This window comes from Poeciliopsis prolifica, unplaced genomic scaffold (genome assembly GCF_027474105.1).
Source record: "Poeciliopsis prolifica strain line A6 unplaced genomic scaffold, Auburn_PproV2 SCAFFOLD006, whole genome shotgun sequence".
Classification (NCBI taxonomy): domain Eukaryota; kingdom Metazoa; phylum Chordata; class Actinopteri; order Cyprinodontiformes; family Poeciliidae; genus Poeciliopsis; species Poeciliopsis prolifica.
In genome coordinates, this window is record NW_026562381.1 from 8492501 (window position 1) to 8512917 (window position 20417).

Consider the following 20417-nt stretch of genomic DNA (forward strand, 5'->3'; position numbering starts at 1 on the left):
TTTCCTCTGTTATTCAAGTTTTAGTCAAAGGGCTAAAAGCTTTTTTAGCTCCAAACAGTTGATTCAGGACTTTAAGTTGTCTTGGTACAATACACACCAGATTCAATACTTTTGGATGGCAGTGAAATACACCAGGTTATTTTCTGCCATTTTAAAATGAATAATTGTTTTGTGTTTATTTCTTAAAGTGTTTCTTTCTACAATTTAGTTTTTTTCAGGCAGACGTGAAGCGAGAAACACAACCAAAGAGCTTCAATCTATTATTTAACTTCAAAGCTTCTACACGGTTTTTTACTTTGTGAATTTTGATATTTTCTTGTTTCTTCTGTACTGTTTGTATTTTTGTTAAGCATCAACTGTAATCTCAGTTTTCCTTGTAGGAGTCAGACTTGTTAAGCATCAGTGTGTTTCTCCCTCTTATCTTCCTTCTGTTGTTCATCCAGATTATTGTCCTGTGTGCCTTGTTCCCATTTCTTCTGCTTATGTTACACCAGGTTTAAAATCTATTTCTCACTGTTGCCTCAAAGCTCTTTCACCTGAAAGTTTAATTGAACTCTTTTGTTTGTCTCATCTTTGGCCTCCTGGTGTCCTGATTTCTCCACCTCCCATTCGTTATGACACAGATATAATTCGGCTTTCTGGGGGTTGCTGAGGTTAGCCTCTTCATAGAGGGAGTAAATATGTGCTCATTTCTCTGTGGACTGACTGCTACTGCATGCAGGACCTAAACCTCATTTATAATGGGAACGAAAGGAAATGGACATTTCCCACTGAACAAAGCAGGACGTTTCCATAAAAGGCAACACCTGCTTTCAGGCCCTGCATTGGCAGTTTCAGTGATATGAAGCTCTAATAAATCTTGTTGCAACTTGTTTTGTTTTTTGTTTTGGTTTTTTTGTGATTATTTTCGGCCAGCAGTAAATAAACTATGAAATAAATCTGACAGAGGGGAACAACAAGAAGATTTTTAGATGTGAAAGCACAGCTGTTGTCTTAGTTGGGGTCCAATTTCACAAAAATCAATATCCTATTTATTAAAATCACAGCTGCATAAAGAACCGTCGTTATAAACTCAGCAGTGGGGACTAAATGGAGATGAAGGAAAATAAAATACTTCAGCTCAGACTTTTATTGTTTTGGTTTCTTTTAATCTCTATTAAATATTGTTGAGGGAAAATATCACCTCAACAACCAGAGAGGAACATCACAAACAGTCGGAAATAAGAAAACATTTACAAATTTACATCTGCAGACCCCACACATCTTGGACACAAAGTGTCCAGAATTTTACCTTCTGAGTGGTGATTTCTGATAAAAAATAAATAAATAAAACCCTAAAGTTTCTTCCCCCAGGCTGATGAACACAATGAAAACTGCATTGCCTATATAGTCAGTTACTCTGCTGGGAAACAATTAAGCATATTTGCACTGTCACAAGTCTTCTCTTTTCTTTCTTTATTAAAATGGCTCCAAATACATGCACATATTGATCCTTCATCTTTATTTTATTTCCCCTAAGGTTTAATGTTTAGACTTTATGTCTGTATGCTGTGAGCGCTTGAAAGCCAAAGTCAACTTCCAACTTTGTTCCCACAATCATAACTAAAGCTGATTCTGACGCATTATTGCTTAACTGATGGGCCGAAACTCCATGTTATATTTTATCTCTTTACACTTTTCTCATATATTAACTTCTATAAATATATTAGAAACATGTTTGTGTCCAGAGCTCACATGGTTTCAGACAAACACTAATAAAGTCCAGCAGGGTCTCAGCTCTATAAAAGCCAGCGGTTCCTCCAGATGTCTCTCTATGTGCATCTGTCAGCGCCGCTGCAGGAGTTATTTCAAAAGCCACAGCTTCATATTTCTCTGTAAAGAGAGATGATATTCAGTTGTAAAGTTCAAGTCTGAAAAATACAAACACACTTTAGCCAAAATCGGTAAAGGACAAAGTTGCTTCATTTCAGACAAAGGCAAAAAAAACAACAACGTTAACTTAAACAGGAAGTTCATGTTTAACTGAGAAAATTAAAGAGATCAGTCTTACATCTCTCCTGCTGCATAATGCTAAATCAATCAGCAGTGTCATTGGCCATCCCTCAGGTAACTGTGCTTTCCTGTTTATTAGGTTAAGATGTGCAGAAATAATCATTTTGTTGGTGTTCTAATCAGACAGATAAAGAAATGGCAGAATCTGTATCTGTACTTATCTACAAGTATTTTGATAAATACAAAAATATAAATATTGATGCAATAATATTTGTGTAGATGTGTGTGTAGGGGAGTTAAAACAAGCTGTTATAAATAATGAAAACACTAAGTATAAAAATAGGCACTTCAACATTATTTTTCTTTCTCTGTCTTTAACTCCTCGTTGTAATAAGTAATAAGTTATTGCAGTTATTTGGTGCATTTCCACATACAACCGCTGGGGGGCGCCTGGCATATTGGTGGAACAGAAACGTTGGTCACACAGAAGAAGAATAAACCTTCCTGTTAGATGCTAAAGAAAGCTCGACGTGTGTCTCATCATTTATATATCACAGGTCAGTGTAAATGCATTTCAATGCAAATATGTATGTTTATATATTAGTTTCCTTTAATAGTTGGGGAAGTTGTGGGATAGACTAGTGAGTCAGATTATGCAGTTTGTGATCAGTATTGTGTAGAAACTGGACATATTTCTGGAGGCTCATTAATGCTAATGCTAGTGGACTAGCTGAGTTCACTTTGAACTTATAATTGTGTTTTGCACGTTTTGAAACGGTTCTCACACAAAGGACTTTGTTTTGGTGTCTTTATTTGTAAAATCAACATTTTATGGGTTATTGCTAAAAACCAACATGTTGTTGTGACATTTGTGGATCTTATTAAAGAGTCAGCATTAAAAGAGCACTTTTTCAGTTTTGCAGTTAGAGTTTTTGAGTAAGAGATAAATATTGTTGTTTTGTGAAAACAATGGACACAGTTGAAAGCCAAAATACTTAAATATTAAAGTATATTTTATTTATGCAGAATAAAAACAGTTAATAGCTGTGTGCAGTCTTTGGAGCCAGCTCAACAGACTGAGCTCACTAAGTGTCTAAATAGTTGTGACTTCATGTGTCCTTCTAGTCTTCATCCATCCACTGAGCCAGTTAAGGATGTCTTGCTGAAACCCTTGGACTGGAAAGTCCAACTCCTCCCACATCCAAGTAGGCCAGCAATCCACAGCATCATCTGGGCTGGATATGTAAAGTTCAGGGTGAGTTTGCTGACTTAGATGTAGGCGGAGTTGGAGGGGACAACTGTTGAAGTGGGAAAGTGTTCAAACTGAGCCTGCCATCTGCTGTGTCTGACTGAGAGCGCTTCATCTGCAACTTCCTCACTTGGACTTGCAAAGCCTATGGATTTTAGCAGTATATGCATCTTTCACACTTTATTTTATTTTTAGCTAAAGTGTTTAGCGTTTGCATTAAAGAGATGATGAGATATGGTATGCTAAAATGAAAAATTGACTCTTTGGTTTATGTACTTTCTTAGCAAATAAAAACTGTGCATCAGTATGAATGCAACATTGGAGACCTAATCAGAAGTAGAATCTAAACCTCCTCCATGTTTTCAAGTTTTCAACAACTCGGAGAACTTGAGATTTGCAGCCATGTCTCTCATGCTGCATTGAAAGCCAGTGAGGTCAAATGGATTCTTAAATAAGTTTTAAAAACATCAACAGTGAGGCCTGTCTGATGTGTAGGAGCCGTTTTTTACACAGTTTAGGGACTACAACCTTAAACACTCAATCACCTCCATGAGCCTGTCTCGACCTTGGAACTGCTGAGCAAGTGATCATTAGATCCAAGAGGTCTGGGGGTCACAAAAGGCTGCAGGAGGTCAGGCAGATGTCTGTTCACTGCCTTCTAAGTCACCAATAAAGCTTTGAAATCAATTCTGAAATAGAATAGAATAGAATAGCATTTATTGTCATTGAACAGGATTCAACGAAATTTCTATTGCAACTCCCGTGCAAAAAGTCAAAAAATACAATATTAAATAAACAAACACACAATAATAATAATAATAATATATACAACTAAAATTAACTAAAGACACTCAACCACACCAAAGAAGAAGCAGCAGGTCCAATTATGGTAAAGTGCAGATGATGTGACAGTGCAAGTGCAGAACAATATGGCTGTGTGGGGGTGAGGGGTGTATGTGAGGTTATGATATGTGTGGGAGGGGGCGGCAGGGAGTAATGGCTCTGACGGCTGTGGGGAAGAAACTGTTTCTCAGTCTGTTTGTTGTAGTCCGTATATTCCTGAACCGCTGGCCTGATGGCAGCGGCACAAACAGTCTGTGGCCCGGGTGGCTGGAATCCATGGCTATGGATCCAGCTCTCTTCTTGACCCGGCCTATGTAAATAGAGTCCAGGTCCGGGAGGGGGCATCCCACAATGCCTTGTGCTGTTCTCACCAGCCGTGTCAGAACTGGGACTACCGACTTCTGGACCAACTGCAGTCAGGAGAGGCTCCGCTGATAGACTCCAGCATGGGCCGTCCATTCAAAGTTTTCAAAAGATAAAAATTATTTAAATTTATGTGAATAAAAACCTGTTCAAAAAAGCAGCAGTTGTAAAACATATCTGTTTTTCACAGGTAGAGTTAGAGTCAAATATAAAACACACTTTGAATTAAAGCTCCAGATGGTAAATTTTACAAGAGTGTATTTTTACATATTTGTTAAAACTACATTCTGACACTAGAATAACAGAGATAATCTGTGACAAAAATCAATCCCACTACCATTTACAGAAATGCATGACGACCAATCACAGCCAGTGTCTTAGCACTGCCAGTAAAGCGTGTGTATGTGCTGCTCAGGTTTCAGATTGTTGAGCTGCAGCTGAGCTGATGGCAGAGAAACAACCTAATGTCTCAGGTGAACAGCAGGTTTCCTGAGTTCTTGGAGGCGCCGCTCTGGGCGAGCAGAGATCAAGGGAATGGGTCGGACTGAACTGAGACTGCTGTAAAAAACTGCTGTAAAAGAATCATTAAAATATCACACCAAACAACATACTGAAGACACAAAAGATATAAATATCATGAAAGCTATTTTTAGCTGTGTCACTGAGCCACTGCTGACCTGACCTCCATGTTTCCTGTAAGTTCTCATTGCTTTTGTGTCTGGATGTTTCTTCCAGACAGCAGTGGAGAGTTTTTCCTCTCAGCTGCTGCCACATGCTGACTGAGGATGAAGAATTGCAATAAAGTTAATAACCAGATGCAATCAGTTGGGCTGCATTAGATAGAATCCTTCTGCTGTTTGGCATTATAGCACCAGTTGACTTTATATTAGCTGGACAGTGTGTAGTTGTATTCAATTAAACAGGAAGCATTTGAATTGATTTAGTCTGATTAGATACTGGATAACTGTACATGTATTTGGTGGTTACATATTTTTAGAAGGTGTATGCTATTGCTGATATACACTAAAAATAAAAACCTTGTTGTCTAAAAAATGTGAAGGATTTACAGCTGTGGAGTTCCCCCTTGTTTGTTTTCTCTCTCCCAGTTTCTGACAAACCTGATTATGTAAAAATCAACTGCTAAATTTGGCTCAGCTGCCAGCTAATTTCAAATTATTTCGAAGGAGGCACATTTCGGTCTCTGGAGGTTTTCCTGACACCAAAATATCAGGATCAGTTTATTGCCCTGATTTCTGACAGTTGCCAGAACATTTCAGTTTTTAGTATCAACAGTCTTATTTCCTTTAATTACAGGAATCCCACCTGCTCAACAGAATGTAACAGTATGGCAATTATGCACACAACGTGCGACTTAAGAAGATAAGGGTTAAAAGCTTCACTGACTGTTTGCAGCTGTCAATGAGCTCCATGAGCCTGTTAATGATTTATGGGAAGTTTTTGACTTCTGATGTTGTGGCACTTACGTAACTAAGCTTTTTCAACTACGAGTAAATAATTCTGCAATAACTGCAGCTCTTGCACATCAGGCACATGTTTGTGTCTGAATAATGTTTCAGTTGACATCCCTGAATATATCTGGTGCTGAAACTTATCTGGATTTGGCCTGGACCAGAGGCTTCATTTGTATGCTGAGAATACAACTTAGAACATGATTGCATTGACATTAAAGAGGCAGTTGTTAGTCATTTTCTGGTTTTAATGATGTGTTTGAACAATGCGCCTGCCAGAGTGGAGTAAATACTTGGTCGCATAAATGAATATTTGGATGAATGTCCCTGAGAATGTCTTGGAGAAAACACACACTTTTTGTAGCTATTAACAAGACTCCATTTTGCCAGATAACCAGCAAAATGTTTGACCAGCTTTCTCATCAGTCTTTGCTTTCTCATCAGTCTTTGTACTCTATTTAAATGGGACTACAAAGACTGTAGTCAATGTTAAAGTTGCTAACCCAAATTTGTCCAAATTTCAGCATGTCAACCAAGCTGCCACCTTTAGATCTGATTGAATTGTTTCAGAGGTTTGAGACAAATCCAGGATCCAACAGCTTTTCATTGGCGTAAGCGAACCAGACTTCGCCTTTTCGGTTGATTCTGCATTCACACCTCACTAAATGAAACAGTTTCTAGGCAAATGAATTAGAGTTTGATAAAGTGGACTAAAAACAGCTGGTGTGGCTGCGCCTTAAGCCACGCTGCGTTGGTTCTGCCTTTGACATCGAACATTTTGTCTATTTTGGAAATGAGCAGGAATTTGAACTCTGTGCTCTTGACCAGCTCCTGTCCATCCATCTTGTCGGCTCTTCAGTTATTCAGTGTCGTTGATGTTCAATGTTATGCTTTTTTCTTTCAGTCAGTTGTTCCAGGTTTGCTTTTAATTTTGCCATCCTGGTTGTTCTGGGTTGACAGCACATCATCATCCGCGTAGAGGAGGTTCCTCTGCCGTCGCCGTGTTCATGCGTTAGATGGCGAGGCGGGTGGACTCCTGCTGGACGTCAACCATGATGTCCAGAAACGCTGACAATCCTGCTGGGCGTCCGATCACACTTCAGCTCAACAGTATCTGAAGTATCTACAAGCACCAAGGTATTGTTTTAGAAACACGTTGCTCTTATGCCTTTCATCATCAGCCCAGCTTGAAATTTAAAAGGTTAAAATACATAAATAAAAAGCCAAGACTCGTATCATATGACCTTATGTGATCGTAAGCGGTCGTCTTAAGATCAGCCCAGAACCATTTCCAGTCCAATATGAACACAGTTAGCGGTGCAGTTCAACACAGCACATGTTTTAATTGAGCTGAAAAATGGCTCCTGTGCCAGATGACAAAACAAGCTGCTAACCCACAAACTCCCACACACTCATCATCCTGCTAGAAACAATTATCATTGCTGAAATAAACTCTGAAAGACTTTTTTCTTTGTGGAGATTTAAACCAACAAGCAGCAGGATGCAGCACCAGCAACGATTCTCGACTTTTAGCACTTTTATTTTCAAACCATGAGTTTTATGACTGTCACTGACTTTGTAATTGAAGATTCTTATACTTATTAATTATTCATTTGTCAGCATCTTTTCCTCAACATCAGACCTGATTTGAATTTCACATTTTTGTAAGTTTGCAAACAGAAGATTGTAGCATCTACTAATAATCTGAAGTGAGACAATCAAGTCTTTCAAGATGCTGTTTATGTTCATTTGTTATGTAAAATAAATTACTAAATCATCTCTACAAATGATGTTGATGGTAAATATATATAAATTGAAAAGCTGGTCATAATTGCTGGAATGGTTTCTGCCCTTTTTACACATATTCATAATTCATCACATTGAACCCAATCATTTGGATATTAATAATAATGATGATGCCCAGAAGAGGGTGGTGGATATAATTATGATCCTCTAGAATATACTGAGAGACATGATAATGCTGGCAGAGGCAGTAGAGATGAAGACAAAGACAACATGTGATACTTTAGATGAAAAAGTGCTGGAGATGTTGCTCTCTTTGTCTCTGGAGGATGATTTGCATGTTGAGAAATGTAATTCTGAAGCTTTTGAGTTGGCAGCATTGGGAATCATGATGATTTGGTGTAGAGGTCATAAGGCATCGCCCATGTCCACGATGGCACAAGCTGTATTGTTTACTGTCTCTGGATGAAGCTGCAGGTCTGGAGAACTGCAGGTTAGGTGAAATGTTGCTACTGAATGCTGCTGGGAGGAAGAGGCTGATGAGGCGTCAACCAGAACCGTGGAGCCAGAACGCGCCTGCAGAACGCGCCTGCAGAACTCGTCTGCAGAACGCGCCTGCAGGACGCGCCTGCAGGACGCGCCTGCAGGAGGCGACGCTGGCTGTAGTTTGGGCGCTAATTAAATGATCTGCCAGGCCAGCCTGGTGATTCATCTGATACCTGTTGCAGAAGAACCAATTAACTGCTTCTGAAGGCTCAGGGATCACCTAAATACTGTGATTAAGGGCGGATCGTGGGGTAATGGTGAAGCAGTGGCGGCTGCTTCTGACCTTTGAACCTTAAGCACATCACTCTTCTCTCTATTTCCTATGTGATCACTGTGAAGAAAGAATGGCACAAAAAATCTTCAACCTATTTATATTTTATCTGAAACTATCAGGTCACATTGAACAAAGTTTGTGCTTTTAAATAAATTGTTTTTTTTTATTAGAAACATAAATTAAACCTAAGAAATACTTTTACCCGCCAGTTTAATTTTCTAATTGCCACAGTGTCCCAAACAAGAACTATGTTATTTAAAAAACCCCAGAGTCTCATCAACAAGATTTATAAGTGAAAATGAACACCAGTACTTAATCTAAGCAAACACCTTGTTCACACATGAGTCTGGGCTACACCTAGCGCTCACCCCACAGGCGCTCTTTAATTGCTTTTATGCTTATACATCTGCCAATAAAAATACCCAGCAGTGAGCTTGGAGAGGCTGCAAATGAAAGTCCTCTCAGAAGCTTTTGTTTCACATTAGTGTCCTGGAAATGTGCCACGCCTTCCTCTGTGCATCTAGTGTTGCTGCTCACGCTGAGGAGGGACATGAACTCTAATTTGAAAACCTGCCACCATTACTCAGACCTTCAACAGTGCCTTGTCTATTTTATGGCAGTTAAAGCTATAAAAATACATTGCAGGGGGGATTAATCATTGAGATGTTGAAAGTAAATTAGCTGTCCATCATTGGGAATGAATCAGACGTTTATTACTCTGCCTGTCAACCCTCCAGATTAGATCTTGTTGTCCAGAATGTGTGCCACGTTCTCCCTATTTCAGGCTCTGTTTCCAAATGTGGAACCCAGTGCAGACCTGCTCTGCTATATGATTTCTGTTTATTTATTTATTTATTGCTTATTTCACTCCATTCGGGGTACAAATAAGATTCTGCGCTACACTGTTCATGAATTATTAAATAAAAACTACAATTTGAATGTGTCATCATTCAACTCGTGTGCCTTGAAATCCTGGAGAAACCCAACTCTGAATGAATAATGTGTGTTGGGTTAAAAACAGTCAAATGAGATAATTTACAATAAACTTCCACACAGTTCTATTTTTCCATGATGATCTTTAGTATTGAAACACAAATGCTTGAGATAATCAGCAACCAAGAGCCAAAAATTGTTGTCATTAAGCCCAGATTCCTGTGATATGTTTTTTTTAGTGACTTAATATTTTAAGTATTTTCATCAGCTGTGAGGAGAAAATAACCATAATTAAAAAAGCTTCAGGTTTACACATTCACTTTTGACCTTTAGCTTCCAGCTGTTTTAGAAAACAGGAAACTGTCTGTGGTAATGAATGTAATCTTAAAATAACTTGTATTATAAATGCAAAACATATATTCGTGAACTAATAAAGTTATGAGAAAAACAAGGTTTCCGTATTCTAATTTACTGAATATGACTGAAAACAAACATTTATCATTCTGTTTATGGGCACACAGTCTGTCTGAACCTCAGCAGAAAAGCAGAAATGTAATAGTTTTTGGGCTCTTGCTGTTCATCCCCAGCTGAGAGATGAGTCACGAAGAGTAATTGTGTGAGCCGAGTCCCCACAGCGTGATTACACAAACACCAAGAACACACGGAAAAAGTTTTGCTCTACTTGTTCTTGCTGGAGGTTTTTAGCACAGTGAGGAATGATTTAGACAGTTTCATAAACACAGAGAATAAAACTGACCCCAGAGGCCCGGCTCTCCTAACGGGTCACATCTCACACTGAGGGTCAAAGGTCACACCAGTAACTATTTCACAGATTACTAATGTCGACCCAAAGTGACCTCAAACAGCCATCAGCTGGTTACGTTCTGCTGCTGTCTCAGCTGGGACGGAGAAGAGATGAAATCGTTTTCACCGCCGTGTTTACAACCACTGACCTTCGTCTGTTTCACGTTAGACCAGCATAAACCTGTTTTATACATTATAAAGTGGTAGGAAAACTTTGGAAGCTTTTCACAATTTATTAAAATGTTGATGTTTTCAGATGTTCTGCTTGAAAGATAAATGGATAAACATTTTCATCTGTCGATAGTCGCATAACAAACTGACAGAGAGGCGAACTACAAATGCACTTTCTGATTTTCTGTTGTAAAAATGATAAATCTGGTATTTTACTTCCAATTATTCATCATATTGAATAATTCCCAGTTTTATTAGAATAAAAAGTTAAAAAATACTGAAGGTTGTAATTCTAATGTGATAAAATCAAAAGAAGTGAAAAGGGATCATGTAGGATGGGATTCATTTGGAATGTTTTCTCTGAGAAATATCACATTTTTCTAAACTATTGACACAAAAATTAAAAATATGGAAATAGTTTTAAAATGGAACAGAACTGAATAAAGATAAATAAACTTTTAGCTACACTGAATATTTGAATTTCAATAAAAATATGGGTTGTCAAATGTTTCAGAAGAGTAATAAATCATTTGGACTAATAGTTGCTTTATTGCTGCTTTGGTCAATGCACTACAGCTGAATAAGGGGAGGTTACTCTGGCAAAGACTGAAAGGAACCTCTGCTGCTGAATAAAAATGACATTATGTGCTGGCCTTGATTTATGGCGAGAATCCAAACATTTAATAACATTTACAACTGCTTTCCAAACCAGCAATGCAACAAACTGATTCTCATAGGATGAGAGGAAGGAGAAAGAAGGTCTCCATGTTAGCAGGGATTCAAAATGAAACCCAGTCTGATGTGCAAAAACTCTGAAAAAATTGCTGTTTCCTCAGTTTTGACATTTGCAATAAGCAGCATGACAGATCACCTTGAGGAGACACAGCACAGCTCAGAACGCTTCGCATTTTAATGCATCAGCTTTTGTGTTATTTCACATGAATATTTTCCTTTGCTTTAGAAAAAAAAATCAGGGATGCAAACTGGTTTTTATATTGGAACGTAATTCAAACAGATGTTGCTAAAACATGTTTCACTGAATTATAAAGGCAAAAATCAGCCATCAAAAATAAAAAGCACTTTTGTTGTTTTCTTTAGTTGGAAAGCTTGAAGAAATCTTCTGTTCTCTGCACAAAATGTGCCACATAAACTCCTTGATTTAACTCTTGTTTCTGTTTTACAATGTTGTCACTGCTCCAGATTCTCCAGTCCAAATGATGCTCGGCATGTTAACCGTGATCCTAAATCGACTGTTGTTGTGGGTGTACTTTAGCATCTTGCTTTGTGTCAGTTTTGCATTCTTTGTCTTTCAGCTGTCACTTCCTGTGTACATCTTCCCTGTTTAAGTCACCAACCTGCCTGGATCGCTGAACAAACGGGAAGCTTGTGTGTCAAGCGTCTGTCTCAGTAGAGTCAGTCAGTTTGTAGGAGCTGCAATCCAACCTAAAATGTTTGTTCCTTTCTCTGCAGCTGCAGACTGCTTCCTCTCTGGGATGTTTTCCGACTCCATGGTGCTTAATTGCTCATCTCAGATGGGATCAAACTGGGACGCATGTTTTGTAACCTTGTTGAGGATTTTCTATGGCTGCAGCATCAAGTGAAGTTCAGTTCAAATATTAATGGATCAGTGTTTGTGGAGCTTTGTTTTTCTGGCATTAAGAATCTTGCAGTTCGTGTCGTCTTCTGCGTCAGTCCAGACTGAATGAGAGCTGTTCTCAGCAGTTTATCGGTTCAAAACATTCCCCCAACTGATTTTACTTTTTTCCATCTGTTTGAACTTAAGTTCACAGCAAACCAGCAGATTTGTTAAAGCTGGAAAAGTAAAGGCGGAAACTAATGAGGGCTCTGTGCCATTTGCAGCCCACTGAGTGACCTTGCTCGATAACAAAGGCCATGAAATCAGTACAGTTCAAAATACTGCAGCTATTTTTTGGTTAACACTCCTCTTCTACAATATTCCTGAAAAAGGCATGGCAAATGGAGAATATGAATTCTGTAAAAATGGAAAAAGTACCACCAGATCTCATGAGGACAATGTTTTTTTGTTTTGTTTGTTTTTTTAATTAGATTCTGTGTCTTTTAAGTTATGATATAATAGATCACTTACTGGTAGAGGACAAGTCTCTTGCAGCCATTAGTTTGTTGGAAAATGAAGAAATCCTCTTTGGGATGGAGAGCTGGCAGCACATCGAATGCGTTTGTGTTTTTCTAGGACTTTTTAGATTTTTGGAAATTGTTCCGGCACCAACAACTTGTAGAGGTCTTTGAATAATTCAGGATCAGCTGATCCTCTGATTGCAAATAATCTGCATTAAAAACTCATTTACATTGATGCCTGGCAGGTTCAACTTCCAGAGCAGACTGTAAGATGCTCGGGAGGTTGTCAGGAAGTCAGGAAGAGTTTGCTCTCACTGTCTTTACATATCAGCACATTCCTCCTCAGACAGACAGATCACAAGTTCTGACTTCCATGGAAGTAGTCCAAGGTGGAGACATTCGCTCTCGAACATCAACGTGAAGACCAGACTTACAAGTTTGCTTTTGAGAATTTAGACGAGAAAAAATCCTGAAGCAATGTTCTATGGACAGACAAGTTAAACTCCTAAAAGAAAAACTCACAGCTGAAAGAGAAACTTTTCAGAGATTGATAGAAGTTATTTCAGTCTAATAGAGCAGTTATTGCTGTCCTAACCTTTTTCTTATTTTTCTGGATCATTTCTTGATTTAGTAAATTAAAGTATGAAAAATGTAATAACTTTTTCCTGAAATTCCAGGAAACAATTAAAGCAGATGTAGAAATGTGACAGTTTTCTGGTAGAAAATTAAATATGTAATGCTGTTTCTTATATTTTTTAATTCATAAAAATATGAATGTCTAAAACTGTACCTAAACAAGAAAATGGATTTCGCCGTTGACTTTATTATTAGTAATAAACAAAATCGTCATATTTGGATTGAATCTGCTTTTCATATTAGATTTGTGCTGCACAATTTTAACAGTGAAGAAAACTGTCACCCAGTGCACCGCGCTGCAAGCAGGTGTTTTCTCCCTCCACATGCACAAATCCAGGTGCACTTCCTCACACCAAATCGTATGATGACACATTATCAGCCGAGGGCAAACTGCCAACCTTCTCACACTCGACTTGTCTCGGAGAAAAGCTGTGGATTTGTTGAGGTGCGCTGAGGTGGATGTCACTATCAAACAGCCACAACAGCAGAGCAGATTCATTCTGGCATCTCCAGCTCCACCAGCCTCCAGCTCCACCAGCCTCCCCTCCCGGCTCCACCGGCCTCCAGCTCCACCAGCCTCCCCCTCTCAGCTCCACCAGCCTCCCCCTCTCAGCTCCACCAGCCTCCAGCTCCACCAGCCTCCAGCTCCACCGGCCTCCCCTCTCAGCTCCACCAGCCTCCAGCTCCACCAGCCTCCAGCTCCACCGGCCTCCCCTCTCAGCTCCACCAGCCTCCAGCTCCACCAGCCTCCCCTCTCAGCTCCACCGGCCTCCCCTCCCGGCTCCACCGGCCTCCAGCTCCACCAGCCTCCCCCTCTCAGCTCCACCAGCCTCCCCCTCTCAGCTCCACCAGCCTCCAGCTCCACCAGCCTCCAGCTCCACCAGCCTCCAGCTCCACCAGCCTCCCCTCCCGGCTCCACCGGCCTCCAGCTCCACCAGCCTCCCCCTCTCAGCTCCACCAGCCTCCCCCTCTCAGCTCCACCAGCCTCCAGCTCCACCGGCCTCCAGCTCCACCAGCCTCCAGCTCCACCAGCCTCCAGCTCCACCAGCCTCCAGCTCCACCGGCCTCCCCTCTCAGCTCCACCAGCCTCCAGCTCCACCAGCCTCCCCTCTCAGCTCCACCGGCCTCCCCTCTCGGATCATCATCAGAACTCCATGGAGATAAACGTTACTTTATTCTATGTGGTTGTTATCTTATTTTGTTTTTGTTTTCAGCCTTACAGAAGTTCTGAAGAAAATACATAAAATTTGCATTCTATGTTAAATTATTAAAGGTAACAGAATGTTCTGATATATATATATATATATATATATATATATATATATATATATATATATATATATATATATGTCACAGTGATGGTTATATATATATAACCATCACTGTGACAGATGTTCAAGAAAGAGTCTCAGGTATGAAAAACTGGACAGCACCAGGGCCTGACATGATCCATGCCTACTGGCTAAAGAAACTCACTGCTCTCCATGAGCGACTGGCAGCCCAAATGAACCAGCTGCTACAAAGTGGCACTCACCCTGAATGGTTAACTGAAGGGCGGACAATCCTAATCCAGAAGGATCCATCAAAGGGTCCAGTCCCAACCAACTACCGACCAATAACCTGCCTCTCCACAACCTGGAAGCTCATGTCAGGCATCATAGCGGCCAAGATAAGCAAACACATGGATAAACACATGAGCACGGCACAGAAGGGTATCGGTGTAAATACCAGAGGAGCCAAACACCAACTCCTCGTAGACCGCACAGTTGCCCGAGACTGCAAAACCCGACACACCAACCTGTGCATGGCTTGGATCGATTACAAGAAAGCCTATGACTCAATACCGCATACTTGGATCATTGAATGCTTAGAGATGTATAACATCAACAGGATTCTGAGAGCCTTCATTGCAAACTCGATGAAGCTGTGGAAAACCACCCTTGAAGCCAACTGCAAACCACTTGCACAAGTGTCCATCAAATGTGGCATATACCAAGGAGATGCTCTGTCCCCGCTACTGTTCTGCATAGGCCTGAACCCCCTCAGCCAAATTATCAACAAGACTGGCTACGGATACAGACTCAAAAATGGGGCCACCATCAGTCACCTCCTCTACATGGATGACATCAAGCTGTATGCCAAGAGTGAGCGAGACATCGACTCACTGATCCACACCACCAGGATCTACAGCACTGACATTGGGATGTCATTCGGACTAGAGAAGTGTGGTCGGCTGATCACAAAGAGGGGGAAGGTGATCCGCACAGAAGGAGTCTCACTCCCACAAGGAACAATAGCAGACATAGAGGACAGTTACAAGTACCTAGGTATACCACAAGCAAACGGCAACCTCGATGAGGCCACAAGGAAAGGAGCCACAGCTAAATACCTCCAACGAATAAGGCAAGTCCTGAGAAGCCAGCTCAATGGCAAGAACAAAATCCGTGCGATAAACAGCTATGCCCTGCCAGTAATCAGATACCCTGCTGGAATAATTAGCTGGCCAAAGGAGGAGATAAAAGCCACAGATATTAAGACTAGAAAGCTACTAACCATGCATGGAGGGTTCCATCCCAAATCCAGCACCCTGAGACTGTACACGAGCCGCAAGGACGGAGGCAGAGGACTAGTGAGTGTGAGAACCACTGTCCAGGACGAAACAACTAAGATCCATAAATACATCAGGGACAAAGCCTCAACAGACAATGTGCTCAGTGAATGTCTCAGACAACAGGGAACGGAGGTCGAGGTACCAGAGATACCATCATGGGAGGACAAGCCCCTACATGGGATGTACCACCAGCAAATAACCCAAGTGGCTGATATCAGTAAATCTTACCAATGGCTGGAAAAAGCTGGACTCAAGGACAGCACAGAGGCCCTCATCCTGGCCGCCCAGGAACAGGCCCTAAACACCAGAGCAATAGAGGCCCAGATCTACCACACCAGACAAGACCCAAGGTGTAGGTTGTGCAAGGAGGCCCCTGAGACAGTCCAGCACATCACAGCAGGGTGCAAGATACTGGCAGGGAAAGCGTACATGGAGCGACATAACCAAGTGGCAGGCATAGTGTACAGAAACATCTGTGCAGAATATGGACTGGAAACCCCGAGATCAAAGTGGGAAACACCCCCAAAGGTGGTGGAGAACGCCAGAGCTAAGATCCTGTGGGACTTCCAGATCCAGACAGACAAAATGGTAATGGCGAACCAACCAGACATTGTCGTAGTGGATAAACATCAGAGGAAAGCCGTTGTGGTAGATGTAGCAATACCAAGTGATTGCAACATCAGGAAAAAGGAGCACGAGAAACTGGAGAAATACCAGGGCCTCAGGGAAGAACTGGAGAGGGCCTGGAAGGTGAAGACCACAGTGGTGCCTGTGGTCATCGGGGCCCTCGGGGCAGTAACCCCCAAACTGGAGCAGTGGCTACAACAGATCCCAGGAACAACATCAGACATCTCAGTCCAGAAATGTGCAGTCCTTGGCACAGCCAAGATACTGCAGGACCCTCAAGCTCCCAGGCCTCTGGTAGAGGATATATATATCTATATATATAGATCTATATATCCTCTGGTAGAGGACCCGAGCTCAGAGGATAAGAACCACCCGCGGTGGGTGAGAAGGGAAATGTATAATTATTGTATATATATACATATATATATATATATATATATATATATATATATATATATATATATATATCTAAAAGGGAAAAAACTGAATCATTTAAAAAATCTGTTGAAACATGATGTCTGAGGTGTGAACAGCAGCCCCTTTATAAAATATGACCATCTGCTCCTGTTGAAATCAGGAATACAATAACAGCAATTCTATCTGCGATTCAGAAGAAAAGTCAATATAATCTGTGTTGATAATGGCTTGTAACTTTTTAGTTGTATTGCATTTAGTTTTGATTAAAACTCTACAGAAAGGCGATCCACAAGGCTCTATTCTTCAATTCATTCAGTTTGATTCTTATTAGTTTTTTAAACCACCATGTTGCATTCTGGGCTCTTTCATTTCAGTATCCAGGTGTTATTCTGGAGTCTCTCAAAAATTATTTTAAAAAGTAAATACAATTGTTCCTATTTTTTATTTTCTTTTGAGAAAAGTATTGACTCATAAATGTGTTTAAACTGCATGGAGATGGATGCAAGAAAAACCAAAAACAGCCCCTTGTATTTAAAAGTAAATTATTTTTTCATTTTCTATTCTGACACGTCACGTGAGTCTAAGAGAAAGATGAAAATGTACATATTGTAAAGCATCAAGTTCTGCATGTAGTGCATGTCACCACTGCTGCATCCTGGTTTGTAAAGTGCAATATGTCAGGATCCAAGATGTCAAAGTCACAGTGTGCTGCTGCGTTATTTGAATGAGATACACAACGTGTTTTTTTTTTTTTTGTTTGTTTGTTTTTTTTGCATATTTAGGGATCAACTTACTTAATTTCAAACCAAATAATTATTAGTCAAATTATTGGCGCAGTAGGTCAATTTCACAGTTTCACTTTCAGTTTCAAGCATCCGGCATCCTGAGGGGAATCTTTCACAAACAATAGTATAGGCTAGCATAAAATTAGGTCACGGTACCGGTGGGTCTTGAGATGCAACCAGAATTTAGTACACTGTAATCTCAAATCTTAAGTTAGAAGACTCATTGCATCTTTCTATCAGACTGAAATAAAAGGCTTTTCTGCAGCAGATATTATAGATGAGGTCTAGATAAAAACTTAAGACATGAAGAAATCATCTTAATTTTTTAAAAACTAAGATGAAAAGGTTGTCAGGTTTAAGTGTTTTTGAGATAAACTGATGAGAAAACCTTGGACCCGGAAGACTCCAGCAACAGACAAAGATTTAAATCTACAAGAATATTTTGGAGATGGAATAAAAACACTTATTTTGGAATAATCTGATAAAGGAATATTCTAAGCTCACAACAGGATGTTTTACATGCAAGCTAGTTGATAAGAGGATGACCTAAAGGTGAGCAAACTACTGAATTGATCCCAGAAATGCATAGAAGGAGAGATAAAAGCTGAGATCATAAAACAATATTCACAGGAAAACCTGATTTCTCATTTCAGCAAAGCAGCGGTATCATGATGAGTCATGGTACTGATGTGGAACATGTAAAGGCAACACTGATTGTTTTTCCAGATAAAACTGTGAACCAGTTCATAAAAAAATGATTCATCCATTTGCTCCCCAGAGTTACAGCATCATGAAACCAGAGAGCGCGATACGTCTTAATAAAGCAGCTCCAGAATGCAAACAAAGTCACTGTGATCAACACAACAAGAGAGCTGCTGCCGACTTGATGTTCGTGTCTCCATCCCATATTTAAGCGCTTTCTTCTCCCCTCATTAGAAGCTGACATTTGGATTTGATATGTTACTGAACCCGTTAAACTGAGCGAGTGAAATAAGAAACCTTAATGAGATCAGCAGACGCTTGAAGCTTCGCAACTCATCGTCAGAATCTGCACATTAAAACGCTTCAACAGTCAGAGCTCCTCCCTTGCAACCAAACCACTGTGTGTGATCGACCAACTCAGAGATAAATGGAAAGTGGGAAATGAAACATGATTTGCAACATGTTTTACCCATGAACAGCAATTTGTAATAATCCCCCCTAGTAAATATGCTGTATCTTTAGTTACTGTTACATCTGTGTGTCTTCTGGGTTATATTTCTACTAACTTTGCATCTAAACAGTCACATTTTTCTGATTCCTGCTTTCAGAACAGATGAAGCTCAGTCAAAGGGAGGGGCAGCGTTCTGGTTGGTCGTCTTGTTGGACGTGAACTTTCACCCCTGGCTCAAGTCTTCTGCAGCCTCCGCCACACTTCTCCACAGCTCAGTCCACATCATGACGGTGCCACCACTGTGCTCGCCATGAAAAGGTTCGGAATCAGTTGTAGTTGATTTATTTGAATGCAAAGTTGTTTTGCTTGGTAGCTGATCATAAAAGTGCCAAAAACTGTTTAAAGTAAAGATCTATTTAGGGAATGAACACTTAAAAGCAGTAGACCAGTCACAAAGTGACTTTCAAAATATAAAGAAATTCTTCAAACGAAACATGTCTGCAGGAAAAATCTTGTTGAAATTGCATCCCAGTGACCTTTTCCAGTGTTCAAATGGTTTTAACAGGGTAGACATTTCAAGTGAGTCCTTTTTACCCCAGCCTTAATTACAGTGCTGCTGAATACTCTGCCAACACGTACAAAGTGTGTAATTGAGCGTCTCTGTCACTTCCCCTGCCAGTAAATGACAATCACAGAGAAAGAAACCATGGTGCAGTTTTCAGTTTAAGACTGGAATGTTTTCATTTCTAGTGAAACTTGTGCATCTCAAGAGGTTTCATACCAGGATCCAATGTGACTCCATCGCTGAATTAATGTATATAAATAATAATACTGCTCTAGTTGTCTAACATTCAAAGGTTTAAAGCTTCACCTGTTGACATCCACTTCCTTCCTGTCTTTTTGTTTCTGACGGAAAGCTACAAGGGAGCAAGGATGTATTTTGAAGGTTTTCTTTACATTTATGTCCTGGTGTCTAACAATGTCAAGACCTATAGATTAAATTTGCATCACTTTTAACTTTGTTTTATCTCGTTTCAAAAAAATTCTCCTTTTCTTCTACTTTACTCATCCACTCTGTTCTTTTAATCTCAGCTGTTATCTTGGGGTGCAGCTAGAAACCTGTTGGTTTTTGGTTATTGGCTGAGGCATCTTGGACGCCTCAAGATGCCAGAAGTGGTGCAACGAGCAGAAAGCGTCTTCACAGCTCAGTGCAGCTGCATCGATGGGCAATTCTTTAAAGATTGGTCAGAAGGAGTCACTCCTTTTTTCATGCCAGCAACCGAGACCCTGCCAGGAATAATAGACATAAAAATCTATCAATACCATCTTGTCCAATGTTTTCATAAGTCGAACCAAAGCTTTGGATCACCTTTTAACTCTGAGCACCAAGAACCGTTTCAAGAAATTTATCATAAACAGACAGAGAGGAAGCCAAGTATCCTGAATCCCTCCATTTAAACAAATCCCCTAAAAGTAACTCATATCAAATCTAGTTCTGAGTTTAATTGCACTGATTCATATTTATAGACTGACACAAGATCAATCCAGTGAAAACAGCAGCTAAATTACAGAGCAGGCTCAGCAGGAAAGAAGGCGCCATGTGAGTCTTGACTGGAGATCCCAGCTGGGAATTTCCAAATTTTCTCCATGTCAATGTTTTTTTCTTCCAGGAGCCGAATTTCCCCAATAGTCTAAAACGTTTAG

General features: G+C 40.3%; 1 long non-coding RNA gene across 1 annotated transcript; it reads left to right on the forward strand.

Annotated features, from left to right (window-relative positions):
* Window positions 1-2496: 2496 nt before the first annotated feature.
* On the forward strand, window positions 2497-19002 carry LOC129360576 (uncharacterized). The gene is made up of 4 exons (XR_008606064.1): window positions 2497-2549; window positions 3118-3247; window positions 6877-7053; window positions 18871-19002. It is a non-coding gene; the product is annotated as an uncharacterized LOC129360576 (long non-coding RNA).
* The last annotated feature ends 1415 nt before the right edge of the window (window positions 19003-20417 follow it).